General features: G+C 39.2%; 1 protein-coding gene across 8 annotated transcripts in view; it reads right to left on the bottom strand.

Moving 5' to 3' along the window:
- FOXN2 (forkhead box N2) overlaps positions 1 to 15293 on the bottom strand; it is a 65201-nt gene extending 49908 nt beyond the window's left edge. For 3 of the 8 annotated variants that reach the window (XM_031655141.1, XM_031655142.1, XM_003908637.5), the window contains exons 1-2: positions 14845 to 15026; positions 1384 to 1524 (exon numbers count right to left, since the gene is read on the bottom strand). The gene's annotated coding sequence lies outside the window, so the exon portion shown is untranslated. Of the gene's footprint in view, positions 1 to 1383; positions 1541 to 14317; positions 14533 to 14553; positions 14730 to 14844; positions 15027 to 15177 lie in introns of those variants that run through there. The other 5 variants (XM_009184163.4, XM_009184159.3, XM_009184162.4 and 2 more) reach the window with 5 other exon arrangements.
- Between the last annotated feature and the right edge of the window lie 7052 nt (positions 15294 to 22345).

The raw sequence follows: 22345 nt of genomic DNA, 5'->3' as shown, positions 1-22345 counted from the left end.
TCCTCATTTTTAAAAGGGAAAACAATTTTTTATTTTTTTTTCCTTGTAATTAAGGTTGGTTCTCACTCAAAAAAGGAAAACAATTTTCTTCCTGTTAATTTGTCGAGTCAGTAGCAAAAATAAAGTCTAGCATTTACTGAACGCACATTATCTGCAATGCACTGTGTAAATAAACTTAACAGCCACTACAGCTTTAAAGATATTCCATAATCTCAGAATATCTAAAAACATTGGTAAACCTCATGTAAGAAAAAAAGGCATATAAAAGGAAGGAACTCACAACCTTTCCTACTGATTTAACAATACATTTTTGTTTTGATTAAGATTCTCCATTATAAATAATGTCTATCCCCATAAAATCCAATACTGAGATTACATGGTAAAATCAAATCCCAAATGTACTGCAAAAAGATGTGTATTTGATTATAATGCTACATGATGTCATGCATCCAGGAGAACTGAAGCATTATGGTCTCTTAGGGATAAAACTGCCTCTTGGTCATAGATTTAGGTGACACAGCATGTGATCCATTGTCTCTAAACAAAAAATGTGTGCAGCTGCATTTTCTAGTCAAGGGGGATGGGAGTGCAGAATACAAAAGGGTCAAAGATCTGTCTCGTGGAGAAATTGCTTCTCAAATGAGAGTAAAAAATGAAATAAAAGTGAGTGGGGGGAAACCTTTCTCCAACTCACACTAAAAGCAGATACCCTTAAAACTAAAACAAAATAAAAAAAATATGTGTGGAAACCTTCCACTGAATTCACTTTTCTCCTATACTAACTTGCCCAGATTCAATTTGTAAACCATGTGTTTAGATGCCACTTCTATTTAAATATTAATAATTTTCTGTCAATTGTACATAGTATATAGACTTTCTCTACACAATGTTGCAGTATTTGTCTCAAAAAGAAAAGTGTAGTCATTCGTCCCTTTCTTGGGGAAGTTAAAATGAACCAATAACCTACAAACCTGATATTTTCTGCATAAAGACCAAATACATTAAAATGAGTCCCTAGCACATAATCCTCCTCCCTTTCACAGAAACACCGATTTCAAAAAGCAGTACCACAAAAGATCTAAATTGAGTGAACTGTTTTAAGAAAAATGGTTATTTTTAATAAATGTTAAAAAAAATTGGTGATTAAATAATTCATAAACTTCTATTATCTCAAACATAGCACTTACATACCCTACACGTTACTAAATATGACAAAAAAGAACCACTACTAGCTCTTAGAGTAAATCTGACTTAGAAAACCCATCTACTTAAACTTCAGGATTGCTATCAATGCCACATCTAAACACAACTAAGTTAAAAGCAGAAAAAAACTGACAGCACAGAAATCAAAGAACAAAAATATAAGGATAAAAATATACTTACCATCTAGAATCAGAAGTAATATCACCTGTACTATAAGTCATACAGTGACCAATTATTAGCCAACCAGCACTTTGGTTTTTTGACAGACTTGTACAGTCAGCCCTCTCCATCTGTGGGTTCTGTATCCATGGATTCAACCAACTGCACATCAGAAATATTTGGGGGGAAAAAAAGGTTGGTTGTATCTGTAACGAACAGATATAGACTTTTTTTTCTTGTCATTATTCCCTAAACAATACAGTATAACAACTATTTTGTAGGATTTACATTGTATTAGGTATTATAAGTAATCTAGAGACTTAAAGTACAGTATATGGAAGGAAGTGGGTAGGTTATATGCAAATACTACACCAGGTAATACAAGAAACTTGAGCATCTGTGGATTTTGCTATCTTCAGGAGGTCCCAGAATCAATCCCCCATGATATCAAGGGATGACTATATTGACTTGAAAAACAACACTGAAAGGAACAAAGTTACAGAAACCTAAAAAGTCAACAGATCCAATGTCCTAAAGGACAAATTTGATTGGCATTTGAATATAAACAAGTGGTCTTGTCATCAAAATTTGTTTATGTATAATATTTCAATGCCTTGAATATAAGTCATAGTCATGCAGTAAATCATCTATAGCCAATTGAATTGCTCCACTGAAAAGAAGCATCTTTTAAAAGTATATTCGTGATCAGAAATAAATCTAATAAATGCAGACAATATCTTACTAACAGCCCTAATGTCAAATTTGGAAAGCAAGAGTAAAACTTAGGACTCTATACTGATTGGTTTAATATATTGATTTTATATGTAATTCTAAAAGCAAAAATATAATTAACACAAAATTAAGTTGATTTTAAATAGGGTTACATTAACCTCATACGTACCCTGACTTAAAAATATATTTATGCTAAAAAATTATTAAAGATATTCATGTTATTAAAGACTATCTCCAGCTGGGCACGGTGGCTCACACCTGTAATACCAGCACAGCACTTCGGGAGGCCAAGGCAGGTGGATCACCTGAGGTGGGGAGTTTGAGACCAGCCTGACCAACATGAGAAACCACGTCTCTACTGAAAATACAAAATTAGGTGTGGTGGCGCATGCCTGTAATCCCAGCTACTTGTGAGGCTGAGGCAGGAGAATTGCTTGAATCCAGCAGGCAGAGTTTGCGGTGAGCCAAGATCGCGCCATTGCACTCTAGCCTGGGCAACAAGAGTGAAACTCTGTCTCAAAAAAAAAAAAAAAAAAAAAAAAAAGACTATATCCAGATCATTTTAGAAAGTAATACTTTCTAAAATAAATGTTTCTAAATAAACTTACATGGAATATAACCTAAATTCTAAAAAGCCATTATCAACTGCAGTTACATATAGCTAAGTAGTCTAGTGGTCACTACTAGCAGACATGGTTAGCAAGTGAGTGGATGTTAGTTCTATTTGCTACTATAAATACTGGAAAAGAAAATGACTATTTTTTTTTTTCTTTTTGGAGACAGATTAATGTTTGCAGTATTTTGTTTTGCTTTTTTTTTTTTTTTTTTTAAACCTGTTCAGTTTGAGATGTTTGTGAGATATCCAAGTAGGACAGGCATTTGGGATATACATGATCTAAAGTTCAGGAAAGAGGTCTGGTCTGGAGATAACTTTTGGAGTCATTAAATCTGAAATAGCTCTCAAATCTGTCCACTTTTCTCCATTTTCACTGTCACAACTATAGCCTAGGTCAACATTATCTTTCATCCAGACCACTGCAAAGGTAGTATAGGTTGAATACTCACTCCTTATCAGAAATTCTTGAGACCAGAATGCTTTGGATTTGGGATTTTTGGGGACTTTGGAATGTTTATTTGTATATATATGATGAGATACTTTACGGATGAGACCTAAGTCCAAACATAATATTCATTTGTTTCATATATATCTTATACAAACAGCCTGAAGGTAATTTTATTTTTCCCTTAGAGATGCTGAATAAACCATGTGTTGGTTTGAATAAACCATGCACCTGCATTTTGACTACAAACCATCACATTAGGTCAGGGATGGAATCTTCCACTTGTGGCATCATGTTGGCACTCAAAAAACTTCAGATTTTGGAGCATTTCAGATTTTGGGTTTTTGCATTAGTGATGCTCAACCAGTATACATGAATGGAAACCCCTATGGTGTGTTCTGCACAACCACACACAGTAGCTCCTACAGTATCTTCCTAAATTAAGTCTCCCTACACTTATGCCAGACTCTCTCTTAATTTGTTATCTGTAATATAGCTAATGTAATATTGCAAATGCAAATCTAGCAATGTCCCTTTCCTGCTTAATCCATCATGGGGACCCTTAGGTCAAAATCCTTAACCTTGTATACAAGACCCTGTGTATTTTAGCCATGCTCTAACCTTTCAGGACACATTTTTTGCCACCCTTTTCCTTGTTCTTTTCATTTCATATATCTGAATAGACCATGCTTTCTCCTCTCTCAGAGCCTATACACATCCTACTCCTGCCTGGAAGACTCTTCATTCCACCTAACCCTGGGTAACTGCTATTTATTACTCGCACCTCAGCTTGGAAATCTTGGGAGAAGAAGGCCGGGCACGGTGGCTCATGTCTGTAATCCCAGCAATCTGGGAAGCCAAGGCAGGCAGATCATTTGAGGCCAGAAGTTTGAGACTGGCCTGGCCAATATGGCAAAAACCCCATCTATACTAAAAATACAAATATTAGCTGGGCATGGTGGTGTGTGCCTCTAATCCCAGCTAGTTGGGAGGCTGAGGCATGAGAATCATCTGAACCTGGGAGACACAGGTTGCAGTGAGCCAAAATCGCGCCACTGCACTCCAGCATGGGTGACAGAGGAAGACTCCGTCTCAAAAAAAAAAAAAGAAATCTTGGGGGAAGAATTCTCTAAAATCCCAGAGTATGGAGGAGCCCCAGTTCTACTCTCCCACAGTGCTCTTTTTGATAACAATTGCCACACCTGAGATGGTTTAATACATATCTTTCTTGACTAACTGAAAGCTTGATAAGGGCAGAGCTAGTTGTCTGTTTTGTTTATTGCTCAAATATTTGTTGTCCGGCAAATCTTGGCTCTAGTTCTGCTAGTACATAATTTTGTCATCTGTAAAATGAGATGTTAGACTTTATAATAATAATATAAATTCTAATCAAAACTGAAATTCAAATATTACTAGCTTTCCTATAGATACATACACGTGAGATCTACATTTCCCCTCTGTATCTATTCCACATACACTCACATTATATTCCATACATATTTACAGATGTATGTGTACATTACAAATACACACACACAGAGAATGAAAGAGCTACTACTTTCATAAATTAAAAAAAACTCATTGAATGCTTATTGGTAACAGGTATTGTTGTAAATACTTTACTAGTATTAACTCTTTTAATCTTACTCATAACAACCCTATCAAGTAGTTGCCATTATTAGTGTCTATTTTATATGCAGAAACACATACAGAGAAAGATTAAACAGTGTGCTCCAAACTGGAAGAACGGCTCCAGAGTTCACACTATTCACTACTACACTAGCCTGACATCCTGCCTAGATTGCTTTATAAGTACCAAAGACCAAAAACAAACAAACAAGCAAAAATCAATATATGGTTCAGTATCTACATCCTCAAGCTAATGCTTCTGTATTAGAAGTCAGTCCAAACTATACTAATCCTGTTCAAATACATTTCTCTACATGCTTGCTTTTGATATTCTAACAACTGGATTGTCTACCTTCCCTATCATCATTCAGTCAAACCCTAATATTTAAGGCCTAGTAACAACTCCTCCACATAATTCCCACCCCCAGCTTTTTTCTGTTAAGAGTCTTTAAATCTCTCCATGTTCCAACTGTATTTACATTTCTTCTTTTTACTGTAATTATTTATGTTAAGAGAGCAAAAGAAACAATAGACATGAGATCACTTCATAAACACTAAAGTTATTTTATAAGATACTTAATACACACCAAGTCAAAAGTATTGTTAACCAAAGAAAGAAAATAGAAAACAATGGACTCAATATCCCTAAACAGAGTACTTCAAAAGCAAGCACAACCTGGCTCTAACTTGCTGCCAATTTGAATAGAAAGGGAAAATTATACCCAAACCATACCACATCATTAAGTATTGTTTTAACTAATCAAAGAAGCCATTTTAATCAAACTACATGAAACAAAAAAAAAAAATTGAAGGATGAAATATGATATTCATTCAAATATTTACTGATCCAGGCACTTTGGGAGGCCAAGGCAGGCAAATCGCTTGAGGTCAGGAGTTCAAGACCTGGCCAAAATGGCAAAACTAGTCTCTACTAAAAATACAAAAATTAGCCGGGCAAGGTGGTGGGTGCCTGTAATCCCAGCTACTTGGGAGGCTGAGGCAGGAGACTCGCTTGAACCCAGAAGGAGGAGGTTGCAGTGAGCAAGATCGTGCCACTGTACTCCATCCTGGCTGACAGAGTGAAACTCTGTCGCAAAAATAAATAAATAAATAAAAAATTACTGAGCAATTTATCATTCACATACAGAATACTACACATTATACTATGTTTTCCGTTCTATTTTGTGATCTTTTCACTTTCTAAATTTCAGGTCTCTACTTAAGAGACAGTTGATGATATCTGACAATAGTATAGCAAAAGAAAACTTTTAAAATATGATTTTAATTCCATCTGAACAGTATTTCAAAGTAGTAATTGAAGGAAGTCAACAGTAAATTAATTTGTGTAAAAAGCACTACTAAATTTGATAGCCATATGCAAAAGAATGAAACTGGACCCATCTCTCACCACATACAAAAATTAGCTATAGAAAAGACTTAAATGTAAGACCTGAAACTATACTATAAAAATCCTAGAAGCAAACCTAGGAAAAACTCTTCTGAACATTGGCCTAAACAAAGAATTTATGACTAAGAACTCAAAAGCAACTGCAACAAAACCAAAAACAGACAAATGAGACTTAATCTGCTAAAAAGCTTCTGCACAGCAAAAGAAATAATCAATAAAGAGACAACCCACAGAATGGGAGAAAATATTAGCAAACTATACATGTGACAAAGGACTAATATCCAGAACCTACAAGACACTCAACAAGAAAAACACAACTTTATCAAAAAGCGGGCAAAGGGCATGATCAGTTACTTTTCAAGACATAAAGCAGTCAACAAACATGAAAAAAATGCTCAACATCACTAATCATCAGAGAAATGCAAATTAAAACTACTATGAGATACCATCTTCCACCAGTCAGAAAAGCTATTTATCAAAAAGACAAAAAATAACAAAGCTGGCAAGGATGTGGAGAAAGGGGGAATGAGCATATACTGTTGGTGGGAATGTAAAGTAATACAGCCATTACAAAAAACTGTATAGAGGTTCCTCAAAAACTAAAATCAGAACTACCATGACGTTTCCGGTGACAGAGAATTCTAATTACCTTAATTTGATCATTATATGTTGTACCAAAATATCACATGTACCCTGAAAAATATATCAATTATAAAAAAGAAAAAAACAGAATATTTTTAAAATATTGATATACCAATAATAAACCTCCATTATGACTAAAGTCCACCTCATCCAATCCCTACACTTTGGGGAAAGTAAGTTCCTACTCTGTGTTCTCATAATACCCTTTAATGTATGTTTAGAAGAATATGTCTCATAATGCAATTATTTACTTACATGCATCTTATTCCTAGCACAGTATAAATGAAAGCATTCATACTTTCAAGAGATTGAATCCCAAAGTTACAACTAAAAAAAAAGAAACAGAGAATAAAATAACATCTCTATAAACAATAAAAGCAAGTCTGAAAGAGATACTCATAGAAGAGATAAAAATGAACTCCTATTTCAAAGCAAACTTTAAAAAAATTATATGAGAAATACATATATCAGATATACATAGTATTATATATATATCAAATATATCAGAATTAGAAAAGCTCAGAAGAAATGAGGTGCTCAAGAAAGAATTTAAAATAAAAGAGAAAAAATCATTTCAGAAACGAAGACTTAAAGGATTACGAGAAAAAATGTATTGGATAAAATCTTAGAGAAACAGAAGGTGTAAAGAAAGCAAGCTTAATGAAAAATAAAAAAAGGAGGGGGGAGTGCAAGAATCTGCATGAGCGTGAACATGAGCAAGAAAGCAGGCTTAACTATAGCATCTAGGGATACATACTTGAATAATAAAACCAAAAACGTAATTCATTTTCAGAAAAACCAGGACAGTGGTTACTTTTTAAAGGACAGGGTTACACAGGTGCTAGCCTTATAATTCACTAAGTTACACATTTGTTTAGCGTGGTTTTCTGCATTTGTTTCACTTTACAATTACAAAAAAAAAAAAAGAATTTAGGAAAACAAACTGCTGCTGACATTAATTTAAAACTACCTCTAGTCCAGGCACAGCAGCTCACACCTGTAATACAAGCACTTTGGGAGACTGAGGTAGGCAGATCACCTGAGGTCAGGAGTTCGAGACCAGCCTGGCCAACACGGTGAAACCCATCTCTACTAAAAAGATGAAAAAATTAGCCAGGCGTGGTGGCTCATTCCTGTAGTCCCAGCTACTCCCAAGGCTGAGGCAGAATTGCTTGAATCCCAGAGGCGGAGATTGCAGTGAGCCGAGATCACGCCACTGCACTCCAGGACGGGCAACAAAGCAAGACTCCATCTCAAAATAAAAAAGGAACTTACTTGCTATTATAATTATGTATAATTATTTGCTTACAGTTCTATCTCAGCCACTAGACCTGTAGTTCTCAAACTTTCAATGTTATCCCACAATAAGAAATGTATTTTTTTCATGGAGACCCACAATATACATACACATATAACTAAAACAAAAATTTCATGAAATAATACTTTTACCCTTACCATATATAATGTACTAAAATTTATTTAGATTGTTTTTTAATAAAAGCTGGTCACAATTTCATGAAACAATACTTCTACCCTTACCACATAAAATGTATCAAAATTTTTTTAGATTGTTCTTTAAGAAAAGCTGGTCACAATTTTCCACCCCAACTCAGTCACCCATTTAAGAAATACTACACTAGAGTCTAAATCCTTGTTGGCAGAACTCAATACATTCATTTGTATGCTCTAGTACAGACCATAACATGTAGTGAACATTTAAATGTTTAAATGAATGAATAAATATAGTAGATGCTGTACTAGGGAACTGAAACGGTATCTTCATTGCTTTGGGGCAAGTTAAAAAAAAAAGAGAGAAACGTGAAACAGAAAGGCTCTCAAGTCAAACTGATGGACCAGCCACCAACATACTTATGCAATCTCTGACAAATGACCTAACCTCCTTGAGTCCCAGGGAATAATACCACTTACTTAACTTGCTAAAACAATAAAGTACCAACATTCCTGCCACAGAGTAAGCATTCTATAAATATTAGTTTCTCTCCCTACCTTGTATTCTTCCCTACTCCTTCTTAGGAACAGATCAAGATGTAAGCATCTCATCCTAACAACTACTCATTTTTTTAAAGACTTCAGATTGTAATACAAAGATTAATGATTTTTTTCAAGTCTGAGAGATTTGGGTAAATACCCAGTATTGCATTTACACAATTTCTCATTATCTGTTTATGAGAATATGACACTCCTTACAGCATTATTGATAATTAAATTATGGCCAGGTGTAGTGGTTCATACTTGTAATTCCAGCACTTTGGGAGGTTGAGGTGGGCAGATCACTTGAGGTCAGGAGTTCAAGACTAGCCTGGCCAACATGGTGAAACCTCATCTCTACTAAAAATACAAAAATTAGCCAGGACAGGCACGGTGGTGTATGCCTGTAGTCCCAGCTACTCGGGAGGTTGAGGCTGGAGAATTGCTTGAACCCGGGAGGCGTTCAAGCCGAGATGGAGCCACTCACTGCACTCCAACATGGGCAACAGAGCACAACTCCATCTCAAAAAAAAATTAAATTATATACTCATGTGTCTAGTATAACCATGCCAGTACACAGCAGACACAATAAAGACTGCAGTTGTTGCTATGATTATTAATAATCATTGTTCAATCAGCATAGAAAGAGGTAGTATTTAAACTGAATTTTTAAGGATGGAAGGGTTGGACAAAGGCATGGGGCAGTTAAAAGGATCAGTAAAATCTTAATTATAAGAAATCTCTTCTCCTTTTTTTCCTATTTCCTCTTGTAAGGAAAAGAAAAAAACTACAAGGATGTAAATGTGTCAATTTCCACAATTCTCTATCTCCAAAGTTATATACAAAACTCAGAATAACCACACTAACCCAGTATCAATGCAAAATTTGAATGTAAATATTGGCCCGATGAGGTGGCTCATGCTTAAAATCCCAGCGCTTTGGGAGGCTGAGGTAGGAGGATCCCTTGAACCCAGGAGTTTGAGAAGAGCCTGGGCAACATAGTCAGACCTCCCCTCTACAAAAAAAAAAAAAAAAGAAAAATTAAAAAATTAGCCAGGGGTGGTGGAGCATCCCTGTGGTCCCAGCTACTTGGTAGGTGAGGCAGGAGGCAACTTGAGCCTAAGAGGTGGAAGTTGCAGTGCACTGTGATTGTACCACTGCACTCCAGCAGGGTTGGGGAGTGTGACCCTGCCTCAAAAAAAAAAAAAAAAGATTTTAAACATATAAAAATTCTGTTCAATGGGCTATACAATTTAAAGTGTATTAATGACATATTTTAGAAAGAATTTCAATTAAGAGTTCAAAGTAAGAGTGTTTTGTAGTTAACCCAGTTTACCAGAAAAATATTAACTGGAATCTTTACTTAATAAGTCTTTAATAAAATTTTATTCTCCAATAAAATTGGTATTATTTGGTTAAAAACATTCCCAAAAACATTTCCAATGTTAGGATAGCAGCACTGTTCTACTCTTCTATTAAATATACAGTAAATTCCCTCCAAAAACGTTTATTATCACTTTGAAAACTTTGGTTAATGTTTTTTATTTCCTCAGCCTCATTTTCTTTTTCCATAAATAAATAAGCATGGCTTCTCATAGAGAGACCAGGGTCCCTGTTGTTTTCCCCATGTGTTTTCTCCAACACACCTTTCAAAAAACTTCTCATAAAAAAAAAAAAAAAGCTTTTGAGTAGCAGAAGCACCAATAACTGTAAAAATACTAGCAAGAAGGCAAGAATTTTCTTCTAACACCTGTAAACATTTTTAAGATAGGAAGATAGTTAACAGTAATTAAACTATCCCAGTGATTTAACAGTAATATATCTACTTGGGAAGAATCAAAGTAATTTTCCATTATCTGTGCTGGGAGCAAAGAGATGTCTATTTTTATGGTACGTCTATTTAACCTTTATGCTAATAGCATATATTCTAAATGTTTACTCAAGAGCTTTTATTATTTAGCCTTTTAGGGCTTTAGTAATTTTATGTTTATAAACTGTCAACGAAATCAGGACCTAAGGTGAGGAGACACATCCTATGTGATATTTAAATCAGGCAGGCTCCAGAAGAAGAGAAATGTCTCTCTTGCTCACCACTGTATTCTTAGCAACTACATACAATAGATACTAAATAAATATCTGTCCAACTTTAAATATTCGTTTATAGAAAGGAAAATTAGGTTGAGGGAAATTAAAAAATACACGAATCAAAATCAGGTTAAGGCTTTTGAGTATGGCATGTACTTAGCGACTTGCTTCCAAAAGAGTAGATTGGAAGGAGGCAGGAAAGTGGGCGAAACTCCACAAAGACCTCAACCATGTGATCAAGGTAATTATCATCAGTTTTATCATGTTGTTAGTTTGTATCATTGATATGATGTGATGAGGTTGGCACTTCATCTCTGTTATCTTCCTCCCTAAAACTCATAATCCCAGTCTAATCATCAGAAAAATACCAGATAAATCTCAATTGAGGGATATTCTATAAAATGTCTGACAAGTACTTCTTAAAACTGTCATAGTCATCAAAACAAAGAAAAGTCACAGAAAGTGAAATTCTGGAACAACAAAAAAAGACATTAGGGAAAAATTAGTGAAATTGGAATAAAGTATGTAGTCTAGTTAATACTACTGTAACAATTTTGTTTCCTTAATTGCGACAAATGTACCATTGCAATGTAGGAAATTGAACAGGAGAAACTGGGTGAGGTATACTGTGTCTACTAGCTTGCAACTTTTCTGTAACTATAAAACTATTCTAAAATAAAAAGTTTATTTAAATAGAAAAGTTAGGGTAAGGGAAATAAAGTATATATGAATCAAAATCCCTTGGAAGCAAATAATAATAAACATTCTTTTGATTCCTTTATCTTTAGTGAAAGGATAGGGATAGCATTCTCATTTATGAAATAAAATTACTAATAAAACGATACCATAAGCCAGGCGTGGTGGCTCCCGCCTATAATTCCAGCACTTTGGGAGGCTGAGGCAGGGGGACACCTGAGATCAGGAGTTGGAGACCAGCCTGGCCAACATGATGAAACTCGGTATCTACTAAAAATACAAAAATCAGCCAGGCGTGGGCGCCTGTAATCCCAGCTACTCTGGAGGCTGAGACAGGAGAATCACTTGAATCCGGGAGGTGGAGGCTGCAGTGAGCCAAGATCACGCCACTGCACTCCAGCAATACTATATGCATTGTACATATCTGTAGTATGAATTTTGAAGTCACATATGACCAAAGCAAAAGCTCCTTTAAATGTTAGTTTTCCAAAGCATCAATCTTTGTTTTTAACCCTTCAAAAATTCTTTTTTTGTGTGAGACGGAGTCTCGCTCCGTTGCCCACACTGGAGTGCAGTAGCATGATCTCAGTTCACTGAAACCTCCACCTCCTAGGTTCAAGCGATTCTCCTGCCTCAGCTTCCCGAGTAGCTGGGACTACAGGCATGCCCCATGAGGCCCAGCTAATTTTTGCATTTTTGGTAGAGACAGGGTTTTGCCATGTTGGCCAGGCTGGTCTCAAACTCCTAACCTCAGGTGATCCTCCTATCTCAGCCTCCCAAAGTGCTGGGATTACAGGCACGAGTTAAGTAATCCTTTTTTCAAGAGATAAGAGCCTGGCTACATTGTACAGGCTGGAATTGAACTCCTGATCTCAGGAGATCCTCCTGCCTTAGTCTTTAAGTATTTTATGACCTCATTTACTTTTCTTTCTCAACTAAAAATTGCTCTTAGTGGTTAACACATATACTTATCTCTCAATTGTATTGTCTTTTCTGCCCTGAGGCCTAGATACCACTTCAATAGCTTTATCTATTTTCTCTGATTGAGCACCATCGTTATGGGGTAATTAAAATTCCAATAAAATGATGTTGCTATAACTTCTCTATACAGTTCTTCTTGCGCAGATTTTAAATGGTTCCTGTGGTTTAACATTCTTCAAGTAAAACTGATTCAAATAAAAACATACATTACAGAAATAATTCAAATCTATCAAAGCATTCACAAAATGAAACGATGCATTAGTAAACAAGGACTGTCCTTAAATTCAAAAATTTTCCAAACTCTCCAAAAGTTTATTTTTTATCTCCAACTCTTTGACCTTCTACTTTTATACAGTCTAAAAACTATATTTTATTCTCTTAAAATCAGTTCATGTTAACATTCATATTAACTTCACATTTTTTCAAAAAAAGCCTTAAAAAGTATACATATACACCAATCAAATCACTACTTCATCCCTAAAAAAGTATTTTCACTGTTAATGTTATTTACGTATGTTTAGATCACAATTTTTACGTAAAAAGAAAAAAAAAAACCTGAGATATTTCTAAAACTATCAAAAAGAAATCCTCCAGATAATGCAATTATTTCTGATTACATTAGAATCTCTCATTAATGGTTTTGAAATTCAAGTAATATTTTTTCCCAAAGTTGGCAAACTCCATAATGCACTATTCTACTATTCCCCATCACTCTATGATGGTACCTAATAATGCTGAGGTTTTAAAGATGGATCATCAAAACAGCAGAGAATGGCAAAAAACGTCAGTATACACCTTAGAAGTCCCGCAAGGAAACACAGGTAAGTCTTAAGATTCGGATGGAACAGGTACAGGCATTAATGGCTCAGCTTCCTCCTCTTCGCCATCTAAGAAAGCACCAAGATAAATGTACAAGCAAAGCGACAGCACAGTTACAAAGCCCCTGGCTACCAGAGAAACCTCAGCCCCTAGTGCCGCCAGTGCACTCTATTACACTCAGCCGACCACGTGGCTGTCACAATCAGAAAAAAGATATGAGAAACAGCTTCAACTAACCTGGAAATACTTAACCGCCCTCCTCCCCTCACCTCGGAGTTGGGGTGGAAGAAAGTCTGTGTCATTTCTTTGCACGCTAAAACTCTTTTCCCAGTAGGAAGAAAATGAAGTTCAGAGACTGCTGTAAAGAGACTTTAAAGCAGAAATCCAGTGCAAGAACACTGCGAGAGTGTGGCTGCTTCTGGCTCCTCAGCGAAGCAGACACCCCAACTCCCGAGAGCTGCGGTGGGAACAGAGGCATTTTGCAAAGGTGCAAAAGCGGGTGGAGTTAAGCAGGAGTGGAGGATGGAGCACGGAACACATAGACCTGGGCTGCTTTCCCCTAACTACCACCGTCCTGCCGGGTTCCACACAGGCTGCTGCTGCAGTGGGGCCAACTCGGAAGGCTGAAGGGCCTCTCCCACTTCAGACCTCTCACCTTGCCAGGAAAGAGAGGACTGAAAGGCAAAGGTAACCACGGCCCCAAAGGAGGCGGCGATCAGGAAGTGTCCATATTGCAGCACTGAAACATTAGCTCCCTCTCAAGACAGCCACCCTCGGAGGCCCCCAAGAGGCGGTGGAGGGGCGAGAGGGTGCTGGGGTCGCCCCCCCACACACACACCCAGAACCCGCCTCTGCCCACCACAACGCCCGGCCGCCCCCGGCACCTCCCCGGGCACTACTTGGCGGGGCTCACCCAGTCCCAACTGGGGCCGGACGAGGACTCCGAGCCCGGCACGTCTCGCTCCACTTCAAGCCAGAGGAGGGGGCGTTGCAAAGGCTCCGAGGTGCTTCGGGTACTTTCCTAACAGCAGATTCCAGTCCCGAGCCGAGCCCTGAGGGTCCTCGGGACCCCCTCCACCCCTTCCCGGAGAGACGACACCCTTCGCCGCGGTTTCCGCCGCGCGACAGCCCCTCCCGGGAGGTCATTACCTCTCAGGAAAAACTCCTAACTCCTCACAAGCCACACTCCCCTCAGTTCGACATCCCCCGGAGCCCACACACCACCCGATACGCGCGCCGGGGACACCCCCGCGCCGGCGCAAATTCCTCATGGGACAAAAATGTCCGGGCGCGTCACGGGACAGCCGCCTACGCGCCCCACGCCTGGCGCGGGTCGCTCGCGCTGCCTCCGCGCCCGGGAGCTGCGCCGCGGGCTGAGGCGGGGAGCGCCGACCGCGGGCGGCGCCGACCCAGGAAGGCACGGCTCCGCTCGGGACTCACCGTCAGCTCGGCCGACCGGCCGGGAGGCAAGGGACCGGCCAGGGAAGACACAATATGGCAGAGCACCGCAGCTGCTCCCTAAAGCTTCCAGCAGTCGCCTCCGGGGAGACGCGGCCACGAGCAGGCAGCAGCAGCTGCAGTGGCGGCTCCGGCAGCACCACATCCCCCTCCCGCTCGCTTCCTCCCCCTCCCTCCCCTTCCCCTTCCCCTTCCCCGCTGCCATGGCAACGCGGCGCCAAGGAGATTAGCCCCGCCTCTCCCTCCAGTCCCGCCTCCCGGGACCCCGAGGAAGGGGGCTCGGCCGACTGCTCCTGGTTCCCGCCCACCTCCTACCGAAGGGACGGGCCTGGGATCCGGCTGGCTGCCCGGCACGGCGGCTGGGGTTGGGGTGAAATGCAGGGTCCGGAAGGGCGGGGCTCACACGGAAAGTAGGGCGGAGGCGCTGTAGGCCGGTGTGGGTTTCGGGCTGAGCAGGGCAGGGGAAAGCGGGAAAATGGAAAGGCCTCGCCTGTCCGAGGAAGGACCTATAGGAGTGCGGCGGCGGCGCGGCGCGGGCGCTGAGTGGCCGAGGAGGCGCGGGGCGGGGCTAAGTTACCGCAGGGCAGGACGGCCCTCGCTGCCTGTGCCCCGACTGCTTAGAGCGGCCTCGACACCCCAAGTTACGTGGGTTTCCGCAAGAGCCTTCCGCTATTGCCCAGGCTTTGAAAGCGCTTTAGGAACGGTAAAGCATTGCTGTGACTTAAAATAGTGTTACTCTTGCTTGACTGAAATGTTCTGTGAAAACAAGTCAGTGTGTTTGCGGTAGGGAAAAAAAGACTTAGGGATCAACCAAAATTTAGTATGCATAGCATTTACAGAAGCTGAGGACTTCACATGCATTGTCATATCCACAATAATAACATAGCCTTGCCACATGAAATACAGGAGTGCCCATTTAAACCTGAATTTCATATAATTGGAGATTTTTTTTTTTTTAATATAAGTACATCCCGTTTGGAATATACTTCCTGTTTGTTTTGGTTTGTGTTACTAAATCTGAGAACCCTATCTAACTCATGGAAACTTTACAGATACTGAAACTGAGGCTTAGAAGTGGAAACTTTACAGATATGGAAACTGAGACTTAGAAAAATGACCCGTCAAATGTATGAGAAGTGGCAGCACTAAGGCTCTCGTTTGCTGCGAATATGATCCTGATAATTAAATCTCTGAGTTTCTTTATCAATATCTTCAAAAACTAGAGTAGTGATACCTATCTCACAAAGGTGTTAAGTAGACTAAAAGAAAAGGTATACGAAGCCTGGATACTGACTGAGCGTGTTCACTGCGTGTGCAGGCTCTGAGTAGAAGGTGAGCTGTGTATGAAACAAGCTACCTGCTGACACTAAAACAAGTCAGGCTGTGGGGCTGACAGCCACAGAAGAATTATGGACATCAGAATATATTTTTAAAATGTAAACATTTGATCCCGTCATTCCACAGATGGAACGCTGCTACATTTGTATAATTTGTTTAGTCATCTACCAGTTCCATTTGTCTTTCCTTGCACTGTCCTGAAGGGCCTCACAGCTGCATTCGGAGGCCACAAGGCAAATGTACAGCGTCCTTCAATTGGAGCAGGAGTTGCTGTGACTTCTCCCTTCGAAGCAATCACTGTTGCCCACTCATGTGGACATACTGAAGGAAATTCTTGGAAGGAGGGTGTAGTAGAGAGGGAGCAGGGGAAGGAACGAAGGGAAGATTGAAAGAACCACAAAGGAGCCACAGCCTCCTCACACCTGTCTTGTTTTATCTCTGCCAGCCATTGTTGTGGTGGCTACTCACATAATATATCTTAATCTTCTTCAAATTATTTTACTAATATCTTACTTGATATATTGAACTTTAATTATCTTTCTCCTCATTGCTCTTACTCCATCTATTTATTTATTTATTATTTTTATTTTTTATTTTTTTGAGACAGTCTGTCGCTCTGTCGCCCAGGCTGGAGTGCAGTGGCGCAATCTCGTCTCACTGCAACCTCCGCCACCCGAGTTCAAGCGATTCTCATGCCTCAGCCTCCAGAGTAGCTGGGATTACAGGCGTGCGCCAACATGCCCAGCTAATTTTTGTAATTTTAGTAGAGATAGGATTTCACTATGTTGGCCAGGCTGGTCTCAAACTCCTGAGGTCAGGTGATCTCCCTGTCTCAGCCTCCCAAAGTGCTGGGATTACAGGCATGAGCCACTGCACCGTGCCGTCCATCTATTTTAAAATCAAGTGGCTAAGCAGTCCTCTTTAACTGTAGGAGAATCACAGAATTTGAGAGCTGGAAGATACTTCAGAGATGTATCATCCAGGAACTCAATCTATCATGAGAAAACAAATCCAGAAAAGTTATGTAATTTGTCCAAGATCAAATGATGAATCTACTACACCCCCATTCTCTAAATTCCCTCTCCTAATCCTTTTACCGACTAGTTCAACCCAGAAAGTCTGGACGTATTTAAATAATCTTTGTGAGTAAGGCTGAGGTCTCAGCAAATCTGTTATGCCTTTAGTTTAGAGTCCAGGGATACTTGTATACCTACAGGTTGTTTTAGAGGACTTTGAACATCTGCCAAGGAAAAGCCCTGATTAAAGAAAATGACGAGTCAGAGTGAGTAGCTTTTCCCAGGAGTTTGCAATAGTAAAAAAGCTAGGAAACAAGAAGTGAACTCTAGGAAAAAGATGATCCTGGATTTAAGATCTCTTGTGAAGCTTACTATTCTTCTGTCTCCAAAATATCTCAAAGAAACATATTCAGTGATAAACTTTACTGGAAGACAAATGCATTAGAAAATACATTGTTTAGGCCGGGCGCGGTGGCTCAAGCCTGTAATCCCAGCACTTTGGGAGGCCGAGACGGGCGGATCACGAGGTCAGGAGATCGAGACCATCCTGGCTAACACAGTGAAACCCCGTCTCTACTAAAAAATACAAAAAACTAGCCAGGTGAGGTGGCGGGCGCCTGTAGTCCCAGCTACTCGGGAGGCTGAGGCAGGAGAATGGCGTAAACCCGGGAGGCGGAGCTTGCAGTGAGCTGAGATCCGGCCACTGCACTCCAGCCTGGGCGACAGAGCGAGACTCCGTCTCAAAAACAAAAACAAAAACAAAAAAGAAAATATATTGTTTAAAATGCCCCCCGTGCTTAGGCTAAAAAGTGACAGAAGCTCAAATATTTGTTTATGTTTTAAATGTATTTATCATTGTATAATGCTACATAAATTTAACAGAAGACTTTTTGATCATGAATTGATGATTCTAAAAAAACCAGTTTGTCAATAGGGAGTCTAGACTTCAAGCCCCTTGAGGTCAAGAACCATGTTTTTCTGTAATCTAATTTCTTAGAAGAGTTTCAGGTACAGTGGTGATGTTCAGTAATGTTTGAACTACCTATATTTAATGATATCTACATTTTTGTAACCCTTGGTATTAACAGCAATTTGGATGAATCTTCAACAAAATATGAAAGATGTCAGCTTGAGGGCATGAGAAAGCTAAAAAGTTAATGAGGAATTACCAGGCCATGATCTGGAGAATGATGGAGATCCATTCCATAGAGGGCTGCTGAGAGGATGAGCAGGAATGGGGGACAGAGGTTTGAATTCAGGGCATATTAAGGGAGAAAGAGGTGAACTCTGTTGAAGGCCCCTTGCTTTGCACTAGGAATTCAAAGGGTTCCATCATAAAAGTAAAAGGTCTGTAGCTCGTTTTCAGATCACCTCAACCTTGAAACTGGATTAGGATAATTCCTTTGAGCTCATGCCCACAAGCACTTGGCAGAAGCAAACTAAAATCCTTTCCAGAGCAAAATAATATCATTCTAGGCCTCAAATAATTTCTACGATAATATTGAAACCACAATGCCTTGTACACAATGTTTTAAAATCAGTTACATAAGGAAATAAGAAAAATATAGCAGAAACAACAGAGAACAAAGACAGACCCAAAAGGGGTCAGATAGTGAAATTATCAGGTACAGATGTAAAAATAACAATGCCTACTATGTTCAAATAAATCAAACACAAGATTAAATATTTGGGCAGACAACTAGAAACTTGAAAAAAGAGCCAGATGAAAATTTTGGAACAAAAATTACTAACTGAAAATAAAGACTCAATGATGGGTATAAGAGCATATTAGGCACAGATAAAGATAGAATTAGTGAACTAGAAGGTAAGTCAGAAGAAAATATTCAGAATGAAGCACAAAAAGGAAAAAAGATGGAAAATATAGAACACATAGAAGATATAGTAAGGAAGTTTAATATGAACATAAATGACATTCCAAAAGGAAAGGAAAAGGTGTTCAGCCTAAATAATATTTGAACCAGTGAATCTCCGTCAGGATTTTTTTTAATCCACACAGCTGATATATAGACACATCATGAAAAAATTGCTAAAATCTGAAGACCAAAAGAAAAATCTTTAAGAGCAGCCAGAGAAAAGAGAGGACTTAAAAAAAAAAAAAAGAAAATTAGACTTGCAGTTGACTTTTTAACAGAAATAACTGAAGCCAGAAAATGATGGAATGATAACTTTAAAGGGCTGAAACAAATATTTTTTAAGAAAGAAAGTAAGATTAAGGAATTTCCAAAGGAGCAAAACAGTATTCACAGTGGCATTCCATAGGCAGGAAGTAAATGATCCCAGTTATAAGGTCATAGATATGGTAGGAAATAAAGATCAAGAAAAATGATAAATATATAGGTAAGTCTAAAAGAATATTGATACTGACTATATAAGACTATAATAGTCTTGTCTTCTGTATTTGAAAATATGCAATAGGCTGGGTGTGGTGGTTCATGTCTGTAATCTCAGCACTTTGGGAGGCTGAGGCAGGAGGACTTGAGCCCAGCAGTTAGAGACAAGCCTGGGCAACATAATGAGACCCCATCTGTACATAAAATTTAAAAATTAGCCAGGCACAGTGGCACATTCCTGTAGTGGAAAGCTTCTTGGGAAGCTGAGGTGGGAAGATTGCTTGAGCCCTGTAAGCCATGATTGCACCACTGAGCTGCGCTCTAGCCTGAGTGACAGAGACCCTCTTAAGACACACACACACACACACACACACACACGAAATAATGGTATATGTCAGGAGAAGGTAAATGGAATCAAGTGTTCTAAAATCTGTGCATTTTCTAGAAGTATGGAAGAAGTTATAGTTAGTATTAGACTCTGGTAAGTCAAGAATGCATCTTATGAACTCTAGAATAATCACTGAGAAAACAGTAAGAAACTGTGTATTAGTCAGGATTCTTCAGAGAAATAGAAGTGGAGCCTTAGTAGCCTAAAATCTGTAAGGTAGAACAACAGGCTAGAGACCCAAGGAAGAGTTGCAGTTTGAGTCCAAAAGCAGTTGCTAGCAGAATTCCTTCTTGCCTGTGGAAGATAGATCTTTGTTCTATTAAGGCATTGGATAGATCCACCCACCTTATGGAAGGTAATCTGCTTTATTAAAGTCTATGGATTTAAATGTTAATCTCATCCAAAAAATACCTTCACAGAAACATTTAGAATCGTGTCTGACCGAACATTTGTACACCAGTGGCACTGGCAGTTGATTCATAAAATAAACCATGACACTATGCAATTTCCAATCTAATTTGAGGGTATGAGGAAATGGAGTAATAAAAAATAATCTAAATGCAAGATAGAAGACAAATAAGAATGTATGATAGAACAAATAGAAAGTTGTTATAAGATGATAGACATAAACCCAAATATCACTAATTACACTAAATGAAAACAGATCCTAATTTAATGACAAAGATTGTTTATGTTTCCTATTGTTATGTAACAAACTACCCCAAAGTTTACTAGCTTAGGCCTGGCACGGTGGGATTACACCTGTAATCCCAGCACTTTGGGAGCCTTAGGCAGGTGGATCACTTGAGGTCAGGAGTTTGAGACCAGCCTAGCTAACATGGCGAAACCCCATCTCTACTAAAAATGCAAAAAAGTTAGCCAAATGTGGTTTCACCCACCTGTAGTCCCAGCTACTCAGGAGGATGAGGCACGAGGTGGAGGTTGCAGTGAGCCGAGATGGCGCCACTGTACTCCAGCCTGGGCAACATAGCAAGACCCTGTCTCCAAAAAAAAAAAAAAATTAGTAGCTTAAAATCAAAACCATTTTATTATTTTTCCAGATTCTATGGGTCAGAAATTTCAACAGGGCATAATGGAGAAGGATCTCTCTTCTCTGGGTGATGTCCACTGGGGCTGAAATGTTCTAGATAGCTTCTTTACTTCTTTGTCTAGCACCTAGCTAGGATGGCTCCAATGGCCAGGGGTTAGAACAGCTTGACTAATATCATATATGTGGGGACTTGGTTCTCACAATTGATTGGGTTCTTTCGTTTTTCTACAAGTAGCTCTAGGACTTCTTTTCCACATGGCAAATCCATGTAGCCTCTCCAGAAAGATAGCAGACTTCTTACAAGCAAGCTCAGAGTTCCCAAGAAGATTAGGCTTGGAACTAACACACTGTCACTTCTGTTACATTCTATCAGATAAAGGAAATAACAGGCCTAGAGTCAGGAGGGAACCACATAAGGGTGTAAATACTAGAAAGTGGGATGAACCTGGGGCCACCAATTGCTGTAACCAACTACCACAGATTGTCAAACTGGGCAAAAATAAAAACCCAACCACATGCTGTTTACAAGGGACATAATCTAGAATATAAAAATACAGAAAGTTTGAAAGTAAAAAATAGGAAAAAAGTAAACCATGCAAAATTACCAAAAGGACGCTAGAATAGCTAAGTTAAGTAGATATTAAGACAAGAAGTACTGGGGCCAGGCACAGTGGCTCACACCTGTAATCCCAGCACTTTGGGAGGCAGAGGGAGGCGGATCACGAGGTTGGCGGATCACGAGGTCAGGAGATCTAGACCATCCTGGCTAACACGGTGAAACTCCGTCTCTAGTGAAAAATACAAAAAAATTAACCGGGTGTGGTGGCGGGCACCTGTAGTCCCAGCTATTTGGGAGGCTGAGGCAGAAGAATGGCATGAACCCGGGAGGCGGAGCTTGCAGTGAACCGAGATCATGCCACTGCACTCCAGCCTTGGTGACAAAGCGAGACTCCGTCTCAAAAAAAAAAAAAAGTTCTGCTGGAGTGAAAGGGAGACTTCATAATAATGAAGACTTAATTTGCCAGGAAGATAATAATATTGTAAATTTGTATTCCTCCAATAACATAGCCTCAAAGTATATAAAGCAAAAATTACAGAACTACGAGGAATAAAAAATCCAGAATATTAGGAGGAGATGTTATCATACTCAGTTACTGATAAAACAGGCAGACGAAAAATTCAGTGACTATACGTCTGAACAGCGCTATTAGCAAAGTTAAGTATAAGGACATATGGAATACTTTTCTTTAGTCCTTTACATACGAAGAAATTCATTAGTTTATGTTATTTCTGCTTTGGCTCATGAAGCTGGTAAGGATATCAGAGGATCCTGAGCCTT

Source organism: Papio anubis, chromosome 14 (assembly GCF_008728515.1).
Source record: "Papio anubis isolate 15944 chromosome 14, Panubis1.0, whole genome shotgun sequence".
In the NCBI taxonomy this organism is placed as follows: domain Eukaryota; kingdom Metazoa; phylum Chordata; class Mammalia; order Primates; family Cercopithecidae; genus Papio; species Papio anubis.
This window is presented reverse-complemented; position numbering and strand designations above follow the sequence as displayed.